The 24,560-nt window shown below is 40.1% G+C and overlaps 2 pseudogenes; one reads left to right on the top strand and one right to left on the bottom strand.

Moving 5' to 3' along the window:
• Positions 1-17,955: 17,955 nt before the first annotated feature.
• Positions 17,956-19,328, bottom strand: LOC123477552 (annotated as a pseudogene).
• Positions 19,329-22,505: 3,177 nt separating this feature from the next.
• Positions 22,506-24,546, top strand: LOC123477553 (annotated as a pseudogene).
• The last annotated feature ends 14 nt before the right edge of the window (positions 24,547-24,560 follow it).

Below are 24,560 nucleotides of genomic sequence, written 5' to 3' on the forward strand. Positions count from 1 at the left end.
TCATTTGACCGTTTAGTTTCGTAATCATCTTTGAATCCCAATGGACGACAACAAATTTTGGCTTGTTTGCCATCCATTCTTCAAAAACCTCTCTTGCTTTTTCTTCTCTTTGTTTTTTTCTGTGACGACGACCAGTTGATTTTGACAAGGAAACATCCAAGAGATTTCCTCCTCCACTTCTTATAAGGGCGCTAAGCGCAAAACCATCGTCAATAAGTATCTTTAAATGGGAGAAAACAACAGTTAGGTTAAATTTCATTTGATTTATCACCGATTGTATCAAAACACCGAAAAAAATAAAAAGACATTGAATTTCACTCACGGGTACCCTCACAAGTTGATATTTAATTTTTTTTTCTATGAAGTCATAAGTAAGGTGGTCATCTATTGTTGTTTTGAAGAACGCAGTGAAATATGAAACCTAAGTATTTATTTTTAATTTTTTAGTTCCAAATATCCTAGTTTTTGGCACTTTTTGGCGGTTTTTCGCCTACGGGGACCCCTAGACTTATTTTTTTTTTAATAAATAGCACTACGACATTTTTTTTCAAAGAACACACCCCGATAAAAAAAAATTAAAAAAATTAAAAAAAGCCCAAATATGGGACACCCTAATGATCGCTGTTTCATCGTGGGAGCAATCACTTTCCCTGGCCTTTCCGAAGACGAAGGCGAGTCATTGGCCGAAAAGCAGAAAGACTGTCGCAATTGGAATCAGCTAATTGTGAAACTCCAGAACGGAAAATCAAGAGTCAAAAATTTTGTAATTAACAACGAAAAGCTGTACAAGGAAACTTTTAAAAATGGAAAGAACTACAGGAGATTGTGCGTACCGGTCGATTACCGTGAAAGAATTCTACAGGCATACCATGACGACGTTGTGTCAGGTCACCTTGGCATCAAGCGTACTCTACACAAGATTTGTGATCGTTTCTTCTGGCCGAAGATTGCACTCGACATAACTCGTCACGTACAGAGCTGCGTACATTGTCAAAGCAGAAAAGGAGTCCCAGACAAACCTGCAGGACTCTTACAATGCATCAAAGTAGAGAGACCATTTCAAAAAGTAGGCATTGATCTACTAGGTCCATTCCCACTATCTACCAAAGGAAACAAGATGATTATCGTGGCAGTGGACTATCTAACCAGATGGGTTGAACTGAAAGCCATGCCGACTGGAAAAGCAGATGACGTCGCAGAATTTTTTGTTACTCAAATTCTTCTACGTCACGGAGCTCCAGAACAAATCATAACGGATCGAGAAAAATGCTTTACCTCAGATCTAACGCAAGCTGTTGTCAAGAAATTGCACACAAACCACAAGACAACTTCAAGTAACCACCCTCAGGCAAATGGAGCGGTGGAAAGGATGAATCATACATTGGCAGCTATGCTCTCAATGTACGTCAGCAGTGACCAACGTGATTGGGATCGTACTCTACAATACGTATGCTTTGCATACAACACAGCAAGACAAGAGTCGACGGGGTATTCACCATTTTTTCTGCTCTATGGACGTGAACCCAGACTTCCCATTGATTTGGAATTGGACGCTGATCCCAACCCATTGTTGACAGAAGAAGACGCTGCAATGAGTTATGCAGATCGACTACAAGCTGATCTGACTGAAGCAAAAGAAATTGTAAAAACTAGAATGCAGAGAGTTAAAGACAAACAAAAAGAAACCTATGATGCTCGCCATAGAGAACTATCTTTTCAAACAGGAGATCTAGTCCTGATCTACAAACCATTTCGCAAAGTAGGAAAAGCAGAAAAACTTCTTTACCGCTGGTTGGGACCATTCAGGGTGTTGAGAAAAACTACACCAGTAAACTACGAAGTAATCTCCGCAACCGGACGGGGAAAATCAGATATTGTTCACGTCGCTCGAATGAAGTCATTTCACGAAGCCACTTTGGAATGGGAGTCACCGCAGACATCCATCCCAGATAACACTGAGAGAGCCGCAGAAAAAGACAAACAGAACGATGGAGAACAACAAGAAGAAGCACAAGACCTACCTGATGCAGTTTACTCACAACCTCTGTCCGAAGAGGAAGTAACAGTACCTGAGGAAATTAACGTGTCACCCGACACAAGTGGTAGTTCCAGACCAGGTCCCTTCAGATGCATCACGAAGACCAATACGAAATAGAAGACCTCCGGCTAGGTATCTCACCTTCTTAGTGCCGTTCTTCATTTTCTTGCTGGCCCCCTCCACAAGCAGTTCACTAATCCTGAGAGAAAACGCCATTTTTAAACAATAAGCTGACGTCGCGTTTAGTGAATCATCTTGGACAATAGTGACTGACCTTGATTTTGGATTACCTGATACGGCCACGGCGTACCTTAAAGAGAAAATTCTGCAACAGCAGGAAGTAGCAGAAAGATGGAAGAATCAAGGTACCAGACCTCAAAAAATAGCAGCCAAAAGAATTACCAGCAGAATGCAGTCTTTCCTGAAAGGAATGGAGAACGCAGCAGATCGATTATCGAATATTTAAAAAGCCTTGAATACAAACCAAAGAAATCGTCGAAGTCTCGTCGACGGGGGAGGAACAATCCTTAAATGGCTTTTTGGAGTATCGACACAAAAAGATTTAGAAGAACTGAATAATCAAATTCAACTTCTCTCCCGAAATCAACGAGAAGTGATCCACATTAGAGACAAACAAGCCACAGTCTTGAATGAATCACTATGGGAAACCAGAACTAACGCAAAATTAATTAGAGAACTACGAGGCCAATACTCCATGCTGAAAAATGTTACCACAAACATAATGGAAAAAATAGCTGACATGGAAGACTTAGAACTGAGTCACTTCGAATATTTTTTCCAACTGGATGAAACGTTTGAAGCAATGAATCAAATCTTGCTGTGGCTACAACAACTTGCTGATAGTCTCGACGTCGGCTTTAGTCTTCTAGCCAACGGGCATTTGGCCCCTCAAATCATCTCTCCAGCTAAATTCAACAAAGTCATCAAAACCATCAATGGTCAATTACCAAGAGGATGGTCTATTTCTAGCAATGAACTTTGGGTCGCTTACCGGGAGTCTACTGTCTCGGTTGCAGCCATGGAAAATTCCTTTCGCCTCTTCATACGTGTTCCTATTTTTTACCACGCTCAGCAGTACAAGCTCTTCCAGATTATCAACCTATCAGGATCAACAGAAAATGGAACACATGGCGTCTTGTTTGGAGATTTACCAGATTACCTTGCTGTGTCAGGAGATCTCGAAACATTTATGGAACTTTCAAAAGACGACATTAAAGACTGTAGCAAGATAGGACGCCCGCTATGCAAATTCCATACCGGTGTCAGCAAAAGAACTGCTCGAAAATTCTGTGCAACAGCTGTGTTCATGAATGATACACCAAGAATTAACACACAATGCAGAAAGAAATTTGCGGAATCGCGCGGTCCTGAAGTCGTTTACATGGGATCCAACCAATGGGTTTATTCAGCAACGAAGCCACACGAAATTGTATTTTCGTGTCCATCTGTTGGTGAGCAGCCAACACTAAGAACAACAACATTACCACCTGTAGGAATGTTTGAAATACCTTTGGGATGCACTGCTCGTACAGAAGAGTGGGTATTCCCGGCTAGTATGGAAGGCAACATAATGGCACCAAAATTGCAAGCAGTTGTCCTACCAACAGTTGAAATTTTTTCTCAAGATGTCAACATTACTACAAACAAGAAACATACCTTCGTGGAACTTCCGCGAGAAAACACCTCTTCAATAGACATCATTAGTCAACTGCTTCATCGTAATGCTCAAGCCAGCCTTTCAACGGAAATGACCGGAGAGCAAATTCACAATCTCATCACTGAAACGAAAAAACAGAAAGAAACATCTTCTATACGCTACCCTTACGAATTGGTATCTGCAATCTCACTTATTGCCTTAGGGTTAATTGCCCTAGCATACAAATTGTATACACTCAGTGTACGCTTGGCCGTACATGAGCGATACGACAACCCTCCCCCTGGAGACTGCGGGAGGGAGGAGCTAGAGATGCAAGAGGCGTAACCATTTTGTCATACTGAAGAAAGAAAAAAGACATTTCCAGTAGAAAAAAGTGTATTGAAAATCCATAGAAAAACTTACATCGCTATTCATTTAATTGATCTTTAATGTAATCCAATAGAGAAGTTAAGCTACGGGAAAACTCCCGTAGCAAGTGGAAATCGTTTGGACTGGGAGTCTCCATGTTGAACGATTCCAAAACATCGTTCCACGTCTGACGCGCGGCCAGACGATTATCCATTTCAGCCTGTGTTACTTCAGTGTAGAAATCAGAACGGTGCGGAGTGGGATGAAAAATGTCCTCATCAGACTCAATCCACGAGAGAAGGCGCGCATGAGTCATACAAAATAACTCGCGATACTTGGCGTAGCCTGGATAAGTACTAAAAGAAAGAGATGCATTTGTTAAAAAGAGAGCAAGGAACTTAAAAAATAACTTGTTACCTGAAATAATAATCTGCAAACCAGACAGTGCTTACGGATGGTGAAAAACTCAATCGAGCACCAGTCCGTTGAACTTCCGCAAGAATGGTGAAGAAAAACACACGGTCACTTGGAAGTAAACGGCTGTAACAACTACGATGATTGTCGAACGTTGAGTCAACAAAACGCACAAAAGCGCACTCGAAAACGCGAAGATTGTCCACAACGTCAGAGTAGCTGAACATTTTTCTAAGAAGGCTGAAAAAACACTATACAAGTATTCTGGAATTGTCATCTTATGTTATACTGTTATCCACTTCTAATTTTTTTCCGATAATGTCTTATGAATGTTTGGTTACGACCTTCGTCATGACCTTGTTTCATCTCGCGCTATTACCTCTCTTTGGCTATGAAGATGATTCACTTTAGAAAACTCTTCCAATTCTTTTGTTTGTTTTTTTCCCCACTTTTTACCACATTGTTCCGCATTCAATGCTATTTTGTAGTACAGTCGTGTCGCCTGTCTTAAAGAAGGGGGACCTGTCGCGGGGAACAACAGCAGATGTCCCTATCTGTTCCTAGAAGCGTCAAACTCAAACGCTATAGTTACGAATGTTCTACTATCTGTTATGTTATCAGACATTTCTCCCTAAATAAGTAGAAGTTCCAGAATAGCTTTAGAATGTGCAGCAAAATCTATTAACCTTAGGGAGAGGGCGTAATTTCAAAGCTTGTATAAAACCCACTGTTTTTCCATTATTAGACGCTCTCTTTTCCACTAAACTAGACGCTTAGATAAAGTAAGGATTCAATTAATTATTCATGTAATCATTGTATTACCTTTTTCTGTGTTAAGAAAAATACAAACGTTTTCAAGTCAAGTGTGACAATATTGAATGGTGTAATATTGGAACGATGCAGCAACCTTTGGCAGTGGGTATAACCCAGCATTTAGAATGCAACTGCAAATCATCAATTAGAGCGGTTTCAATCTTTTCTTCCATTCCGCTCCATTTGCTGATGTCTAGATTTGTAGATTTCACTGGTTTCGAAAAGGAATTACCTCTTAATATGAAGGGCTTGAATGATATTTGAGTGTTGGAGAACCCCGTAACTTTGATAACCATGCCGTTTTCGCAAAGGTAAAAGGAGTCTTTTTTGGTACTCGGTTTTACATGATGTTTCAGTGTTCTCAGCATATCAACTGGACGTTCATGGTCAAAAATTGATTTCTTGCTCGCTGATTCCAACTGTGAAACATGCTCAAGATCAGATATTCTCTTAACAATTTGTGCGAGCACTTTGTTTGGATATCTTACGCGCATCTTCATTTGGCCCAGGAAAGTTTCAAATGGGAAAGCAGAACTAGAATCAAGTGTGCCATGGATCTCACAGTCATCAACTATATGAATAAGTGAGTAAACATTGTAAATTAGGTGATTCTTGCCATAAATTTCGCCAAACTGAAACGCGAAATATTGCAGAGAACTTCTTGCCAAGTGGGAGTAAGTTTTGGATAAGGTAGGAGAACACAGAATTCGAATAGCTAAATGGAGGTATAAAAAATGAATGTACTTCTCGCTGGACAAAATTCCCTTAAAGAGAACGGGTCCAGTATACAGAAGAATTGTACGGAGTTCGTTGGCTTTCAACTGTTTGGGGTATTTTAATGTTATGGTAATTCGGTGAAATTCCTCTGGGTATGAATGCCGAATTCGACGAAGTCTTTTCTCAAGTTGGGTTTTATCCCATGTTCCAAGTCTATGTTGAAAGTGCTTTTTGCTCCAGTCCCCTGTCCAAATCGTCAACAGTCGCTTAAAAACTCCAAGAAGGACAAGATGCATATAGTCCAAAGGGAAACTTGATATCATGTTGATATTCAAATCTAACAAAGGACTATTTCCCTTGTGATGGTTCTTGTGTACCTGATATCGGAAAGTGTCATCGGTACGAAGGGAAATGTCGACCAACTCCGGGAAAGTCATGCAGTGGTAAACTGGGTCAAACACGCCTGTTTGACTACAACGTTCACAGCCCCCATAGCCTCCATGCCCAGTAATGACCTTCAGAAATTGTCTAGCAGGTGCGTCACAAACAAAAGAAATGATCTCAACTGAGTAACATTTGCTTTCGAATTCAACACCTTCGCTTTGCAGTTGGATCATTTCAGTAAGGAATGGTCTTAGATATTCTTCTAAACTTGGAGGTTTTCCTTTACCTGGAAAAATGCTGTTGTAGTCTCCAGTGTGAGACCAAGACTGTCTGTATTGAGGTCTGAGTTTCCCGTACATCCCCCATCAGTCAGTGGCGACATCTGGCGAGATGCAGGTGAATCGTACACATTATAACATCTTCCTTCTCGCAAAACACAAACAAAAGAGAGAAGATAGGAGTATGATACGGAAAATGACAATCAAAGCGGATATGAGAATGACTATGTGAATGGGGAGTGTGAACGAGATGAATACATGGAGATTATGAAACAGACGAGGAAAATGAGCATCCGACATGAAGGAAATGAACATCTGAAAAAAAAAACCAAAAAAAACACAGAAACTTGTGAAGCCATAACATATAACGAAAATAAGGAAACTTTTGGATGACGGGCAATCAGCAGACTACTGGCCACCTTTAGGAATGGAGATTCCAAAGCGAACCCCAGACCTGGTAGTTCCAAAATTTTCAGTAATTTTCAGTATGAGAAGAGCCGGGCTGGGCACATTTTGAAACTGTTGGACCGGGCACAACCTCCGCCAAAGGATCCAGCTGGCCCTGCAGCAATCGTCGTGGCACCCCGCGACTTCAGCCAACCAATCGAACTGGGCGAGGCGACTGACATCCCAGTGGTGTTGCAGGGCTATTGGGTATTCCAGGGCGATCCATCCCAACCGGAAAACTAGGCGTTTGGCGGACACCAGACGGAAGCGACGTAGGAACCGCCGACTGTGACGATGAAACTGGCGTCGGAACTGGATGAGCAGCCGATTGACCGGGGCGCGCACCTGGACCAGGATCAGCAGGCTAGGTGGATTTCGGCGCCATCATCGGTACTCTGACTGCCGGAACGCCCTTGTCCGTGTTGACGGCCCAGCGTGCTCGCCGAAACAAACGTCCATCATCCAGCTGAATGACATAAGACTGTGGTCCCGAACAGACGGAACTGACTGCCCCAGGAAGCCAGCGATCTTTGATGAAGGCCCGCACTCGCTGACCAATCTGAAGAGCTGACATCCGAGCACTTGGCGATCTAGCTTAACCAAAGGCAGCCCTGGCCTGTCTAGTTGAGAGTTCACGTTGCCCCACTGAAGCAGGAACAAATTTGGGTGCAAGTTCCGACGGAAGAAATGGCAAACTGCTCCGAAGATTCCTGCCCTGCAATAAAATGGATGGCGCCGGAAGGGCGGATGAGACTGGAGTCGAACGTATAGCTGCGAGAGACTCCCATAAAGTTTTCCCGTCTTCAAACATTTTCAGCAGCGTTTGTTTAACGGTTTGAATGTGTCTCTCTGCCAGACCATTCGCTTGTGCAAATTCCGGGCTTGACGACACCTGACGTACACCGACTTGACGACAGAATTCACGAAATTCAGCGCTTGAAAATTGGGTTCCATTATCGGATTTCATATCCTCCGGGCGACCGAAATCGCAGAAAAATCGCGACATTTCACCAATTAGGGCACTTGACGTAGTGGACTTCAACGGCACAACACAAGGCCACTTGCTGAAAGCGTAGACTAAAAGTAAATAATTGACCCGGGAAAATTCAAACAGATCAGCCGACACGAACTGGAACGCATATTCTGGAACGCGAGTCGGAAACAAAGGAAACTTAGGATTTTTTTCGCCTGTGTTCTTGACAATTTCGGCAGCTGGCCACAGCGTTTCGTACTTGGTCCTCCCAGCCAGGCTAGTACACCGAAGACTTGGCACGCAAAATACTCTTCGACTCGCCGAAGTGACCGTCATGCACTCCATCCAGCGCTTCACGGCGTAAAGAGTTAGGCACTACCAACCTGGTCCCACAAAGAACAATGCCTCCCACGGTAGACAGGTCATGTCTTACGGGCCAATAAGGCTTCACAGATATAGGGCACTGACTTTTGCGCTCCGGCCATCCCGACTTCATGACCGATTGAAGCGACTGTAGAGTGGGATCCAATAACGTTGCACTGGCGTATTTACGACGTGTAGAATCAACCGGCACAACACTTTGAATCACATGATGAACTTGCTCCTCGCACTCAGCCGTCACATCGTCATCAAACAGACGAGGAGACGGGGCTCTGCTGAGCGTGTCAGCAATGAAGAGCTCTCTTCCCGGCTTGTAAACAAGACTAAAGTCAAATCTTTGAAGCTGCAGCCTCATGCGCTGAATCCGCGAGGAGCAACTGGTGATCGGTTTATCCAACAAACCCACCAACGGTTTGTGGTCGGATTCCACAATGACGTGTTGGCCGTATACATACTGCCGAAATCGGAGGAGCCCGAACTGGACGGCCAGCAGCTCCTTTTCAATTTGACAGTACCGTCGCTGTGTTGGGGTTAAAGTCGTCGAAGAGAATGCCACAGGCTCACCCTCCTGCATTAAAACAGCTCCCAATCCAACAGGTGACGCGTCCACCGACACAAGCACCGGCTGAGACACATCAAAGAGACGCAGCACTGGCAAAGAGGACAACGTCGACTTCAATTCTGCCATAGCTTTCCGCTGTTGAGCCTCCCAACACCACGCAGAGTCTTTCTTCAAAATGTCACGGAGAGGTCGAGTCAGAGTCGCGAGACCCTTGCAAAATTTGTCTAAATAAGTCACCATGCCGCGTAGACGCTGTAAACACAGCTTATCCGTTGGGCCAGGCATATTCACAATGGCGTCGATCTTCTCTGGATCTGGAAGAAGAGTACCATGACCGATGACGTGTCCAAGCCAGGGCAGCTGCTGTAAAAAGAATTGGCACTTCTTTAGATTGAGCTTTAAATTGTGCTCACGGCACCTCACAAACACTGCACGTAAGTTGATTTCCAGGTCAGCCATCGTGTCACCAGTGACAAGGAAGTCATCAAAGTATATAATGACACCGGGCAGATCCCCGAACAGGTCGGACATTACTTGCAAGTAGACCTCCGGGGCCGACTTTAGGCCAAAAGGAAGACGGAGGTAACGAAATCGTCCTTTGGAGTTGCCATCGTGCATAAGTAGGAGACCCGATCTGTCAGAGGAATTTGATAAAAACCCGAAGCTGCATCCAAGCTGCAGAAGAATTTTGACTTCCCGATTTTTGCGAAAAGCTGGTCCGCCGTGGGGACGGCGAAGTGTTGACGTTGAATCGCTTTATTTAACTCAGACGGATCCAAGCAAATCCGGACATCACCATCCGGTTTGCCCACCACCAACATCCGGCTGACCCACTCCGTAGGCTCCACCACCGGAACAATGATTTTATCCGAAACCATTTGATCCAACTTTTTATAAACTTTTTCTTCCAGCAGAAACGGCAGGCGTCCCGCAGCACACACAACAGGATCCACATACTTATCACCAGAGGCCAATTTAATGTCATGTTCAACAGGTAGTCTTCCAATGCCCTTGAACACATCCGCAAACTCGGTGACTATCGGTGGCAACTCAGTAGGATGTTCCGAGGTGACAGCGTCAATTCGTTTGATGAGTTTCATCTGTCTGCACGTCGGGAGGCCTAGTATAGGCGGCTGTCCAGGCTCATCCACAACCACAAATTTCACTGAATATGTTGAGCCACGGTAGACCACTGACCCTACATATGTCCCCAACACTTTAAGATATCCACCTCTCGCCCCATAATTGCTTACTCGAGGACCTCGACACAGAGAAACTGATTGGCCAATGGCTCTGTATGACTCTAGTGGCAATACGTTGCAGGTGGCGCCAGAGTCGAGTTTGAAACGAGCTTTTGCACTGCCATCTATATCTAGTACTTCATACCACTCTTCCCCTTCATCAGAACTCTTCAGCTCGTGAGTGACATATTCTTATCAAGAAACCCACCAGCCCCCACCGGCACTAAATCATCAACTTCTTCAATGGAGTGCAATTGCTGTTGCATGTAAGTTCCTCGCTGAGCTGGTATTGGTTGAGGAGGTTTGGTGGAATGACTGGGAAGCGTCGCCATCTGGCGGCCATCAGTGTAACTACGTCGCTGTTGAGTCGAAGGCTGAGAACATCGTCTTGCGTAATGACCAGTTTGACCACACCTGTAACACGTGATTCTCGAGGCTGAGCAATAACCTTTCCTGTGACGCCGGCCACAATTGGAGCAGTTCACGAACCCATTCTGCGTAGTTGTACCGGGAGAATTTAGGCGGGAACGGTCTCGAGGCGGCTTTTCCTGGACAGCATGAACAGCATCAGTACGCAGCGTGATTTGACTGAGTTGGCTGGATGAAGACTCACACGCTTGAACAATGGCGCATGCACCGGGCAGCGAAAGCCCATGATCATTCAATAATTTCTCTCGAACAGCATCACTGGCCACTCCAAGCACAATTTGGTCTCATAAGATTGAATTAACCGTTGCCTCGTTCCCATAGTTACAGGACTTCACCAAGCTCCTTAACTCAACAAGCCACGAGTCAAACGGCTCGCCTGGCTGCTGATGTCGTTTATGAAAACGAAAACGATCAAAAACTTCACACTTGATCGGCTCAAAATAGTCAGAGAAATTGTCCAGAACTGGCTTGATCTTTTTTGCATCCAGGGCGTCCGCAAACACAAATGTCTCGTAAATTTTTACGCCATCACGGCCAAGCAAGGTCAACAACACACCAACAAGCACGTCTTCATCTTTCTCGCCTTTTCTCGTCGCCATGATAAACCACTCAAACTGCTTTCTCCATTGACTCCACTCCAAGGCAGGGTTCGACGCCGTAAAATTGAACGGGTCGGGAAACTTCAATGAAGACGCCATGCTGAACACCAAAGAGAAATAGTCACCACAATTCAGCAAGATTCACCAGCGGATGGCAGAGATAGGCACGGATACAGCGTGCAAACCACGTGGGAAGAACCAACTTAAAGCGTTACCACACACACTTCTGACACCATGTTGTAGTCTCCAGTGTGAGACCAAGACTGTCTGTATTGAGGTCTGAGTTGCCCGTACATCCCCCATCAGTCAGTGGCGACATCTGGCGAGATGCAGGTGAATCGTACACATTATAACAAATGCTAATCACGAAAGGCGACGAATCAAGTGAGTTGACCACTCGACAAAGTATTGGCCATAAGTCGACGGAATTGGTTTTGAAAACAGGAGTACCATCAATGTTGATTTGACATTTAATAGTGAGGTTTCCACTGCCAATCATACCTTTCTTCAACTTTTGCAGTAGACCATTTTTCAAGGAGAAATGATGGAATGACTTGTTACGGATTGGAGTGTTTGTAGTTTGGAGAATAGTTCTAGGGTCAATCGGTTTATCATGCCCTAGTGCTACTATTAACTTAGCAATAGCTCCAACGGCACTAAGAGAGAGTTTTTTCCTAACATATAATAAGGCAAGTTCTTTCATAATGTCCTCCTTGCTTGAAATATGCCGAAGAATGTTGTCGTTACTAAACGCATTGTTTCCGTCAGAGCCAAGTGTGTCAGTAGGAGGAATATCATAAGAAGCAGAAGTGTAAGGCCTGGCAATGATTTTCGGTTTTCCAGCAGGCAACTGTGTTACTTGTTGGACAATTTCATCATCCGCGTCAGGGAAAAGGTTCACTTCTTCATTTCTATGTACGTAACTGTAAATGTTAAACAAATAAAATCCCTAGATATATTGTGCACATTACCTTACAACTGGAAACTCCGGTGAATTTTCTACAACAGTTTGAATGCTAGATTGCTTTGTAGATTTCAACAATTCAGCCAATGCTTGGTCAACAGCAGGTTTGTTGGAGAATCGTGATACTTTTTGCATGTTGTTACACAAACGTAAAAAAAACAGATGTACTTTTCTGTTGTTGTCTTTCACTGAATGCGTTTCCGTCGTCTGTTTATTGTGTTTATGATACCGTTTTTCTGATATTGGTTGTAAATTGGAAAACAGTATTGGTAAGTACTGGAAAACCATGAAGACGTATAAATTTAATAAATAAAACATACACCAATTCAGGTTGTACAATTGCTATATATCCAGCCATCATTTCGCTGTGTTGTTTCTACATTCGAAAGACGATACAAATCCTATAGTGAGGCTGTGCTGTAGGTTCCGTATGTTTCAAAGCCAATTTAAGGTATTGTTGAAGGTTAAAGTTTGAAAAGTAATAAACGTATTGGTAGTTATAGTACTTCAATATTGGCTGGACATTTTTTATCCTATTCTTACGAAATAAACAAAATACATCTTAATCATATTTATTTCAATATTAGTCCATTGTCAGATTGTATTGGCCTGCAAGTTCAAAAAAGAAACGCTATATAATCTGGTCTGGCCCAATATAGTTTTCCAATCCATGTTTGATGTTGGCGTACTAGCTTATTTCTATGCTGGCTCAATTACTGTTTTCCGATAGGAAAGACAGCATACTATTGTAAAATGAACCAACATTGTCCCAATATTGACATCCATGTATAGTATTTCTTAGTCAATTCTAACTCATACTAACCTTGAAGTAACATCAGAATTTTAAAAACCGCAAACCAAAATGTACCCAGTAAAGAAACAACCTCAAAATTTTAGATAGAAATCCAGATGCAAACAAGATCAAATTCAATATCGTGTGTGAACTGGGCAATATTGAATGCTACCCGGGACACAATGTTCAGTACTTGTAATTGGTTTTGAATAAAAATATCATGACTTAATTTAAGATCTAAACTGTGCATAAAACGAAAATTCAAGAGGTACCATTACATGACAGGAGAGTCATCCTTGCTTATACTACAAACGGAAACTTGTTTTTGTTGATTTATATTTATGTTAGAAATTCAACCCGAAAATCACTGTCATTTTATGAATCAGTGGAATAAAACACGCCCGGGTAGCATTTCAAGCTCAGGACAGTATTGTTGCTGATTCGGTATCACTTTAATGGGAATGCCTCGATATCGCTCACCGGCCTGAGCTTTAGCCGACTAGGTCACCAATGGCTAGCAAATTTTTGTTCAATACTTTTTATTGGTTTTGAATAAAAATATCATGACTTAATTTAAGATCTAAACTGTGCATCAACTGAAAATTCAAGAGGTACCATTACACGACAGGAGAGTCATCCTTGCTTATCCTACAAACGGAAACTTGTTTTTGTTTACCCTTCAACCCGAAAATAACTGTAATTTTATGAATCAGTGGAATAAAACACACGATTTTCAGTACTTGTTATCGGTTTTGAATAAAAATATCATGACTTAATTTAAGATCTAAACTGTGCATCAAACGAAAATTCAAGAGATACCATTACACGACAGGAGAGTCATCCTTGCTTATACTACAAACGGAAACTTGTTTTTGTTTATTTATATTTTAGACTAAAAGACAGCTATCAAGTGATGTCAAACCTAAGGGCAAAAGGTTTGACGATTCTTATCGATATATGGGGTTCTCACCAATAATAAAACCAATCTCTGTCGGCTGACATCGGCCGCGTTCACCCGTGACGCGTCGTCAAAGTCGGCGTGAATGACGGTTTTTGTCAAATCAAGCGGCAAGGATAAAACTTATACCATTAGATTGGGGAAATTACGTTGATTCTTAGGTTGTACGAACAGACGTTTTTTTTGGCCGTTTTAGGGACAAACAGCCGTTTTGAAATTGGGCCAATTTGACTGTTTTTGTCAAACTTAGCGGCAAATAAACCAAAAACACCATAAAATAGCCCAGTTCCTCCTGATAATTATGGTATAAGAACAGACGTAATTATTGGCCGTTTTATAGGAAACAGAATCAGTTAAACTGCTAGATTTGTCCTGTCAGACGTATTTATTTAACAATGGCAACACCGCATCCCACCCGCCTAATTCGTATACCAGTCTAATAACAATTCGCCAGTTTCATTAATAATTGATTAAATAACTCTTTCAAATGATAAAAACAGGTAGTTTATTCTGGATTATTAAACTGGATCAATAAACTGTAAATTATTACAAAGTAAAAACAATAATTTTATTTAAACTTATTGTTTTGACTAATCTGCATCGCTGTCAGCTGATTCCAAATCATCGTTTCCTTCTTCGTGACCTTCTTTTTCTTCTTCTTCTTCTTCCTCTTCTTCTTCTTCTTCTCCTTTGTCTTCCTCTTGCGGATCAGTATACAAAACGTCATCCAGATTTTTTGGAACCATTTCTCCATCGAACCAATGTAGATTATATGATTCGACACCGGAGTTGTTTTTTTCTTTCCTCCAACCGTTTTTGTCTGGTGGGAAAATATGAGGCTTAGGATCCGTAGCAAAATTCCATCCCGAGCAAATCGAATTTGCCCTGAGAATTTGCTGAAAAAGAACTGTATTGCAGGGAGGAAGTGAGCTTCCATCCAACCCTTTCACTTTCGACATTGGATTGCTTGAACCAGACTGGTAGACTTTTGAAAAAATTTGAAGCCTGGCGTCATCGACATCAAGTTGATCTGCATTTCCAGTATGTTTCTTGAAACCATACATTTCGCACACGTACAACCCAATTGTAGAGATTGTTTTCTCGTCAATTGTTTCTGATGCACCAAGGGATGAGGAAGCATCATGATATAGTAATGATTTTTCGAGAATCGCTAGTGGCCTGACTTTTCCTGCAGGATTTTGATCACAACCGGTGAAAGAATGAAATCCAGCGAGAGATCTTGCAAATCGAGGTCCGAGTTTTCCGTACAGGGAACTAACATCAATAAAACGGAGGGAGTTCTTGCTTGCGATTCCGACTTCCATGTATATAGAAATGTCTTTACTTATCATATGGCAGTTAGCTAGCGCGATGACCAACACGTCTGTGTCCCAAGATCGGATAACCACATGCGCAGGCCCTTTGACGGAGGCGAGATGAGTTATCATCTGAAAGCAACAAAGAAATTTAGGTGAATAATGATATATTGTGTGTGCGCATTAAAATCTATACCTTTGAATCTGCTTCCTCGTGGGAATTTTCCATGTGTAATTCTTTGGATTTCATTATGCGATCTTCTAAAACTTTATAGGAGTAGCAGTTCGTGTCTTTAGTGATATACACTGTTTTTTCAACAAGTATATTAATGTAAGAGTCGTCCTCGAATGCGTCCGCAAGGAATTTTACAAGCTGTATTTTGAAAGAATCATTTCTTAAGGCCTTTAAAAAATTTGCGGGTCTCTTTTGTTTTTTTTCCAAAGGAACCGTAATTGGTTGAGCGATCACAGTCACTTCGAACATCACGTTCCAAATCTTTGATGGAAGGGGATAGGATGCGATCGAAAACAAGATGAATCGTCATTGCCTTTAATTTGCAAAGTTTTACCAGGATAAACCTAGCGATATCTTCGTAAATCTGTGGTATGTTGGGACCCAAAAGGTGTAAGAAGAAAAATCCGTCCACTATGTACACATCAATAATTTCCGGTCCAACACTGTCAACTCTTTTCTCTTGATTTTTGTAGAGCACCGCTTTGTCGGTACTGTTTATCGTCCCATCAAGATGGCTGAATAGTAGTGGGACGGGAGTGAGTGGGTATTGTAAGACGGGTCCGATATCAAGTTTATGATTGAGTGAAATCATCAGCAGCTTCCCCAATATATCACGTTCCATTTTGATTTCTTTTATGATTCCCTCGCAACTTCGTTTTATCTTTTTTCCGTCGTTGGCGAAAGTCGATATTTTCTGTCTTCTTATGGGGAGTTCGAATGAAAGGGGATCTTCATGGCAACGTTCGATGTAATCATTCATTGCTTTTTCGCCAATTTCCCTTACGTTAAGCAAAAATTTTTGCGTTTCATTAGAGGCAGCCTTGCCAGTACTGATATTGAATAACGGTTCGTTTTCATCAGAAAAGGGACTTTTGCAAGAAATTAAGAAGTCCGTTAGTTCTTTGAGTTGTTTCATATCTTTTCGGATACGGCTAGGGTGTGCTTCTCTGGCTATGTCTTCCTTCCTGTGCAATCCCAAATTATTCAGCATATTTGACGCAACTTGCGTGCGGATAAAGTGAGTAACGCACCAACGCTGTATTGCGGAGCTCGAATTGGTAAAGTTAATAATCCCTATTAAAAAAAAACAATAACTTTTAGTAATGGCGTTTTGAGAAACAGAAAGCACACATGTTACCGCGTGAACGATTTGCCGCTTCAGCATTTATGGTTTGCTCTACTACAAGATCAATTGGTGTCCGTGAAAAGGACTTGTTGGTTCTTCTAATCGAAATCATCCCCTTTTCAAATTGTTCTGTGATTCCAGGATGAGTGTCTTCCATTCGTAACATATTATCATGAAACATGGTAAAAAAGAGAAAGAAGGATTAATAAGAAACTAGCTAATTCATTGTGCAATATACCTGACGCCCATCTAGCGTAATTTTGATGGTTAAACGCAAAAAAAGCTTCGAAATTTCAGGTTGAAGGTGAATATAAAGACGGTAGTCTCCCGTCCTTATCGATCGAGAAAAACGATGATATAATCCTATGAGCTCTATGTAGATCAAATAATATTTTGCAGTTGCACCGTACCCACCATTTAAGGTAATTTCCTTGTAGGATTTGTATCTGCAAAAAAGATAACACATGAGATTAACAAGAAGTTGCAATATAAAGATTAAATATACTTTTCGTGGATTTCTAGTAGCTCAATTGGAATTGACCCATGGAATACATCGTCTCCACAGGGATATTTATCTCCGATTTTGAGAAACAGCAAAAAACGTGGGAGACTCTCTAACAACGCTGGATTGTCTTCCTTTTTTAGAAATGCACGGAAGTGAAAAATTTCTAGTGAAACCGCGAGGAGTGGGTGGATGCGGTTACACCGACTATAATTTGTCCCAAGGAGGAAACCGTTGAGTGATCCCGCAGCCAGTACTCCGCTTTCTGTTACTGCATATAGAGCTCCAGACTCGGCGATGAATTTCCCTACTGCTTTGAAAAACGAGAGAAAGATGTGGAAAGATCCGAGCTGGATGAAGAGGTTATTAAATCTTGGTTTCTCCATTGACTGGATACACAGTGCTTGTTTTGCTATTGCGAGGTCGTAAGAAACGGAGATGTATATCTGGTTACACTCCTTTAAGATTCGAAGAGATCTTTCCATTGTCTCTTTAACCACATCCACTCGAGTTGGAGATGCGTCTATTTGCGGCAAATAACGCACTCTTTGAAGAGGGAGGACATCTTTTACAATCCGAGAGTTCCACCCGGTCCACATAGGAGTATTCGGCACGCAGTGGCATAGTGATAACATCAATAAGAAGTCAAGTTTAAAAGCAGTTTCCAAAGTGCTAGGTGGTGGAAGTGATCTCCTACTGTCTGTTAAAGCCAGCATGGGCTCAGACAGCATTCTGGGTTTTTTGTAATAAGGTTCATTATTATATCTCTTGATATGAATGCCCGTCGTCGCTTTCCAGTTTGTAGTATGATATCACATTCGTCTTCTTCGAATTCATCCAATGGAAGAAAGTTGTCACCATCAGGGGGAATATCTTGTGTCACGATTCCCACGGTGTCATGTAACGTATCTTTTCCCGTAAGCGTTTCAACGAAAAGATCGAAATTATCAAAGGCAAATCCAGTGTTGAGATCCGGTCTGCGAAGCAAACTTTCAGGCAATAACTTAGATTCCTCAACAGCACCAAAAGTTAGCTCTGTTTCCAAATCTTCTACGAAATTGTAGCTCACGCAATGTCCACAACGGTTCATTACGTCAATCACCTCGCGTTTTCCTATATTTCCAATATAATTTACTAAAAATTTAAATGTCCATGAGAATAGCAATAACATTGATTACCTGTTGTAGATTTAAGGTACATCCCGAGCATCAATTGCTTTGATGGCTTGTAGAGTCCATTAGTGACGGCAAAAATGGTGTCATCCATCAAAGTATCTATTCTAATCTTCTTTCTGTTTGAGATTTCACTTTTGTCTGTATGAGCCTTAAGACCTGAATTGGAATGTCAAGATGGTAATTCATTGAGATAAAAAAATTGCATTCATATTTCTCCTATAGCTTAAAACAAAGTTTACCTGCTACCAGACTTTCAAAATAGCTTTGAAGCAAATTTGGTGGTTTAACTTCTCCGGCAATGAGATCCCCAATGTTAACGTGTTTTGGGAGAATATTGCGGGTCGTTTCCAATATCAAATTGCGAAGCATGAAGGCGACTTCTTTTACCTATAAATTAATTACATGATATTATTAAACTAAATATCAACTTACGTTTAGGAGTGTTTTTACCTTGTAATCAGGATTGATGTTCGCATCAAAAGTTGTCAGTAAAGCCTTGTCGACGCTCAAGTCGGATTTGAAAATGATTTGTCCAACACCTTCGACAGTGTGATTTATGACTGTTACTTTGTCACCAAAATAGCCGATCAATTTCTCTAATACCTCACACTTACGCACTCTACAAATACTATTATAATCCAAACCAAGTTCGGATAGCAGCAATCGATAGTGTTTTGTGATATCTTTCACACGATGAACCTCTTCTTCTTTCATGATTTTTTCTTCCAAAAAAGCTATTATTTTTTGCATAGCGTTTTCCCTAATGCTCTTGTTTAAAACCAACTTGGATTGATGTTCCTCTTCTCGTTGATTTACTGCACTTTTGGCTGCAGAAGAAAACTTTTTCCGGCACGAATTATGATATTTTATTTCTTTAGAAAAGAATTGCAAGTTCGATTCGAGATTCCCTATCTTTCTTACTATGGCTTCATCGTCGAGGATTATGGCATCATTCATTATACCGATCTGAAAATATAAAAAATTATTAATTATTATTATTGTTATTAATAATATAAAGGCAATTTATGAATTCTATTACTTGAATATTTTCCGTCGAGCAACTTGTAAGACATTCATTTTCCCATTATGTTCCTTTCTTACTTTATCACAAGAAAGACAGCGATTTAAAAAAACACCAGTTCTTGTATTGCTGACATTAGGCTGTTTCCCAGATCTTAAATTACGTGCAGGAGTGTTAGAATTGCTTTGTGTTGCACAAGCTGTTTCTGCATCTACAAAACGTAGGATAATTCTTAATGGAATAATCTTTAAATAAATGTTTATGAAAATTACCTGGAACGCTTGAAGAATCTTGAACTGCACTTGCACTTTCACTGTTTTTATTGCACTGTTTTTCTTTGGCTAATTTTATCTGACTGCTGGAAACAGCAGTGAATTTACGATAACAGGAAGAGTGATAGCCCTGGGTGTCATCAGGAGTTTCAGGCAGGTTTAATCCACTGAATTTTGAATTTGTTCGAAACTTGTAAACAAGTAGTGCATTTTTACATTTCAAAAGTTTTTCGTCATCAAACATTTTTATCTTCTCCGTACTCGCAGTATCAACTATGTGAATCACACATATCTTTTTATTTTTTTGAGGGAGTCATTTTAAAAACGAAATACACTTGTAAACACAGTGTAAATATTACATTCTTAGTATTGTTTACGCAGAGTAACACACTAATTAACGGAATAGCAGACAGCTCATGGAACGCTGCCAAACTTTACAAATATATATAAGTAAAAAAAATTATGGCGTGAAAAGATAATTATATCGTAAAAAGATATATGAGTTGCAGTTTTAAAAAATTGTAAAAAAAAATATATTTTCGAATTAGGCGGGTGGGATGCGGTGTTGCCATTGTTAAATAAATACGTCTGACAGGACAAATCTAGCAGTTTAACTGATTCTGTTTCCTATAAAACGGCTAATAATTACGTCTGTTCTTATACCATAATTATCAGGAGGAACTGGGCTATTTTATGGTGTTTTTGGTTTATTTGCCAAAGAGTTTGACAAAAACATTCAAATTGGCCCAATTTCAAAACGTCTGTTTGTCCCTAAAATGGCCAAAAAAAAGGTTTGTTCGTACAACCTAAGAATCAGCGTAATTTCCCCAAACTAATGGTATAAGTTTTATCCTTGCCGCTTGGCTTGACAAAAACCGTCATTCACGCCGACTTTGACGACGCGTCACGGGTGAACGCGGCCGATGTTAGCCGACAGAGATTCGTTTTATTATTGGTGAGAACCCCATCTATCGATAAGAATCGTCAAACCTTTTGCCCTTAGGTTTGACATCACTTGATAGCTGTCTCTTAGTCTATTTATGTTTACTCTTCAACCCGAAAATCACTGTCATTTTATGAATCAGTGGAATAAAACAGACAATGTTCAGTACTTGTTATTGGTTTTGAATAAAAATATCATGACTTAATTTAAGATCTAAACTGTGCATCAAACGAAAATTCAAGAGATACCATTACACGACAGGAGAGTCATCCTTGCTTATACTACAAACGGAAACTTGTTTTTGTTTATTTATATTTATGTTTACCCTTCAACCCGAAAATAACTGTAATTTTATGAATCAGTGGAATAAAACACACAATGTTCAGTACTTGTTATTGGTTTCGAATAAAAATATCATGACTGAATTTAAGATCTAAACTGTGCATGAAACGAAAATTCAAGAGGTACCACTACACGACAGGAGAGTCATCCTTGCTTATACTACAAACGGAACTTGTTTCTGTTCATTTATATTTATGTTTACTCCTAAACCCGAAAATCACTGTCATTTTATGAATCAGTGGAATAAAACACACAATGTTCAGTACTTGTTATTGGTTTTGAATAAAAATATCATGACTTAATTTAAGATCTAAACTGTGCATAAAACGAAAAATCAAGAGGTACCATTACACGACAGGAGAGTCAACATTGTTTATACTACAAACGGAAACTTGTTTTTTTGATTTATATTTATGTTTACCCTTCAACCTGAAAATGACTGTCATTTTATAAATCATTGGAATAAAACACACAACGTTCAGTACTTGTTATTGGTTTTGAATGAAAATATAATGCCTTTATTTAAGGTCTAAACAGTGGAAGAAACCAAAATTCAAGAGATACAGTTACACTACAGAAGAGTCATCCTTGCTTATACTACAAACGGAAACTTGTTTTTGTTGATTTATATTTATGTTTACCCTTCAACCCGAAAATCACTGTCATTTTATGAATCAGTTGAATAAAACACACAATGTTCAGTACTTGTTATTGGTTTTGAATAAAAATATCATGACTTAATTTAAGATCTAAACTGTGCATCAAACGAAAATTCAAGAGGTACCATTACACGACAGGAGAGTCATCCTTGCTTATACTACAAATGGAAACTTGTTTTTGTTTATTTATATTTTAGACTAAGAGACAGCTATCAAGTGATGTCAAACCTAAGGGCAAAAGGTTTGACGATTCTTATCGATAGATGGGGTTCTCACCAATAATAAAACCAATCTCTGTCGGCTGACATCGGCCGCGTTCACCCGTGACGCGTCGTCAAAGTCGGCGTGAATGACGGTTTTTGTCAAACCAAGCGGCAAGGATAAAACTTATACCATTAGATTGGGGAAATTACGCTGATTCTTAGGTTGTACGAACAGACGTTTTTTTTGGCCGTTTTAGGGACAAACAGACGTTTTGAAATTGGGCCAATTTGACTGTTTTTGTGAAACTTAGCGGCAAATAAACCAAAAACACCATAAAATAGCCCAGTTCCTCCTGATAATTATGGTATAAGAACAGACGCAATTATTGGCCGTTTTATAGGAAACAGAATCAGTTAAACTACTAGATTTGTCCTGTCAGACGTATTTATTTAACAATGGCAACACCGCATCCCACCCGCCTAATTCGGAAATATATTTTTTTTTTACAATTTTTTACAACTGCAACTATATATATCTTTTTACGATATAATTATCTTTTCACGCCATAATTTTTTTTTACTTATATATATTTGTAAAGTTTGGCAGCGTTCCTTGAGCTGTCTGCTATTCCATTCATTAGTGTGTTACTCTGCGTAAACAATACTAAGAATGTTATATTTACACTGTGTTTACAAGTGTATTTCATTTTTTAAATGACTCCCTCAAATAAAGAAAAGATATGTGTGATTCACATAGTTGATACTGCGAGTACGGAGAAGATAAAAATGTTTGATGATGAAAAACTTTTGAAATGTAAAAATGCACTACTTGTTTACAAGTTTCGAACAAATTCAAAATTCAGTGGATTAAACCTACCTGAAACTCCTGATGACACCCAGGGCTATCACTCTTCCTGTTATAGTAAATTCACTGCTGTTTCCAGCAGTCAGATAAAATTAGCCAAAGAAAAACAGTGCAATAAAAACAGTGAAAGTGCAAGTGCAGTTCAAGATTCTTCAAGCGTTCCAGGTAATTTTCATAAACATTTATTTAAAGATTATTCCATTAAGAATTATCCTACGTTTTGTAGATGCAGAAACAGCTTGTGCAACACAAAGCAATTCTAACACTCCTGCACGTAATTTAAGATCTGGGAAACAGCCTAATGTCAGCAATACAAGAACTGGTGTTTTTTTAAATCGCTGTCTTTTTTGTGATAAAGTACGAAAGGAACATAATGGGAAAAATGAATGTCTTACAAGTTGCTCGACAGAAAATATTCAAGTAACAGAATTCATAAATTGCCTTTATATTATTAATAACAATAATAATAATTAATAATTTTTTATGTTTTCAGATCGGTATAATGAATGACGCCATAATCCTCGACGATGAAGCCATAGTAAGAAAGATAGGGAATCTCGAATCGAACTTGCAATCTTTTTCTAAAGAAATAAAATATCATAATTCGTGCCGGAAAAAGTTTGCTTCTGCAGCCAAAAGTGCAGTAAAGAAACGAGAAGAGGAACATCAATCCAAGTGGGTTTTAAACAAGAGCATTAGGGAAAACGCTATGCCAAAAATAATAGCTTTTTTGGAAGAAAAAATCATGAAGGAAGAAGAGGTTCATCGTGTGAAAGATATCACAAAACACTATCGATTGCTGCTATCCGAACTTGGTTTGGATTATAATAGTATTTGTAGAGTGCGCAAGTGTGAGGTATTAGAGAAATTGATCAGCTATTTTGGTGACAAAGTAACAGTCATAAATCACATTGTCGAAGGTGTTGGACAAATCATTTTCAAATCCGACTTGAACGTCGACAAGGCTTTACTGACATTTTTTGATGCGAACATCAGTTCTGATTACAAGGTAATAACACTTCTAAACGTAAGTTGATTTTTAGTTTAATAATATCATGTAATTAATTTATAGGTAAAAGAAGTCGCCTTCATTCAATTTGATATTGGAAACGCCCCGCAATATTCTCCCAAAACACGTTAACATTGGGGATCTCATTGCCGGAGAAGTTAAACCACCAAATTTGCTTCAAAGCTTTTTTGAAAGTCTGGTAGCAGGTAAACTTTGTTTTAAGCTATAGGAGAAATATGAATGCAATTTTTTTATCTCAATGAATTACCATCTTGACATTCCAATTCAAGTCTTAACGCTCATACAGACAAAAGTGAAATCTCAAACAGAAGAAAGATTAGAATAGATACTTTGATGGATGACACCATTTTTGCCGTCACTAATGGACTCTACAAGCCATCAAAGCAATTGATGCTCGGGATGTACCTTAAATCTACAACAGGTAATCAATGTTATTGCTATTCTCATGGACATTTAAATTTTTAGTAAAATATATTGGCAATATAGGAAAACGCGAGGTGATTGACGTAATGAACCGTTTTGGACATTGCGTGTGCTACAATTTCGTAGAAGATTTGGAAACAGAGCTAGCTTTTGGTGCTGTTGAGGAATCTAAGTTATTGCCTGAAAGTTTGCTTCGCAGACCGGATCTCAACACTGGATTTGCCTTTGATAATTTCGATCTTTTCGTTGAAACGCTTACGGGAAAAGATACGTTACATGACACGGTGGGAATCGTGACACAAGATATTCCCCCTGATGGTGACAACTTTCTTCCATTGAATGAATTCGAAGAAGACGAATGTGATATCATACTACAAACTGGGAAGCGACGACGGGCATTCATATCAAGAGATATAATAATGAACCTTATT

This window comes from Daphnia magna, unplaced genomic scaffold, assembly GCF_020631705.1.
Source record: "Daphnia magna isolate NIES unplaced genomic scaffold, ASM2063170v1.1 Dm_contigs083, whole genome shotgun sequence".
Lineage (NCBI taxonomy): Eukaryota > Metazoa > Arthropoda > Branchiopoda > Diplostraca > Daphniidae > Daphnia > Daphnia magna.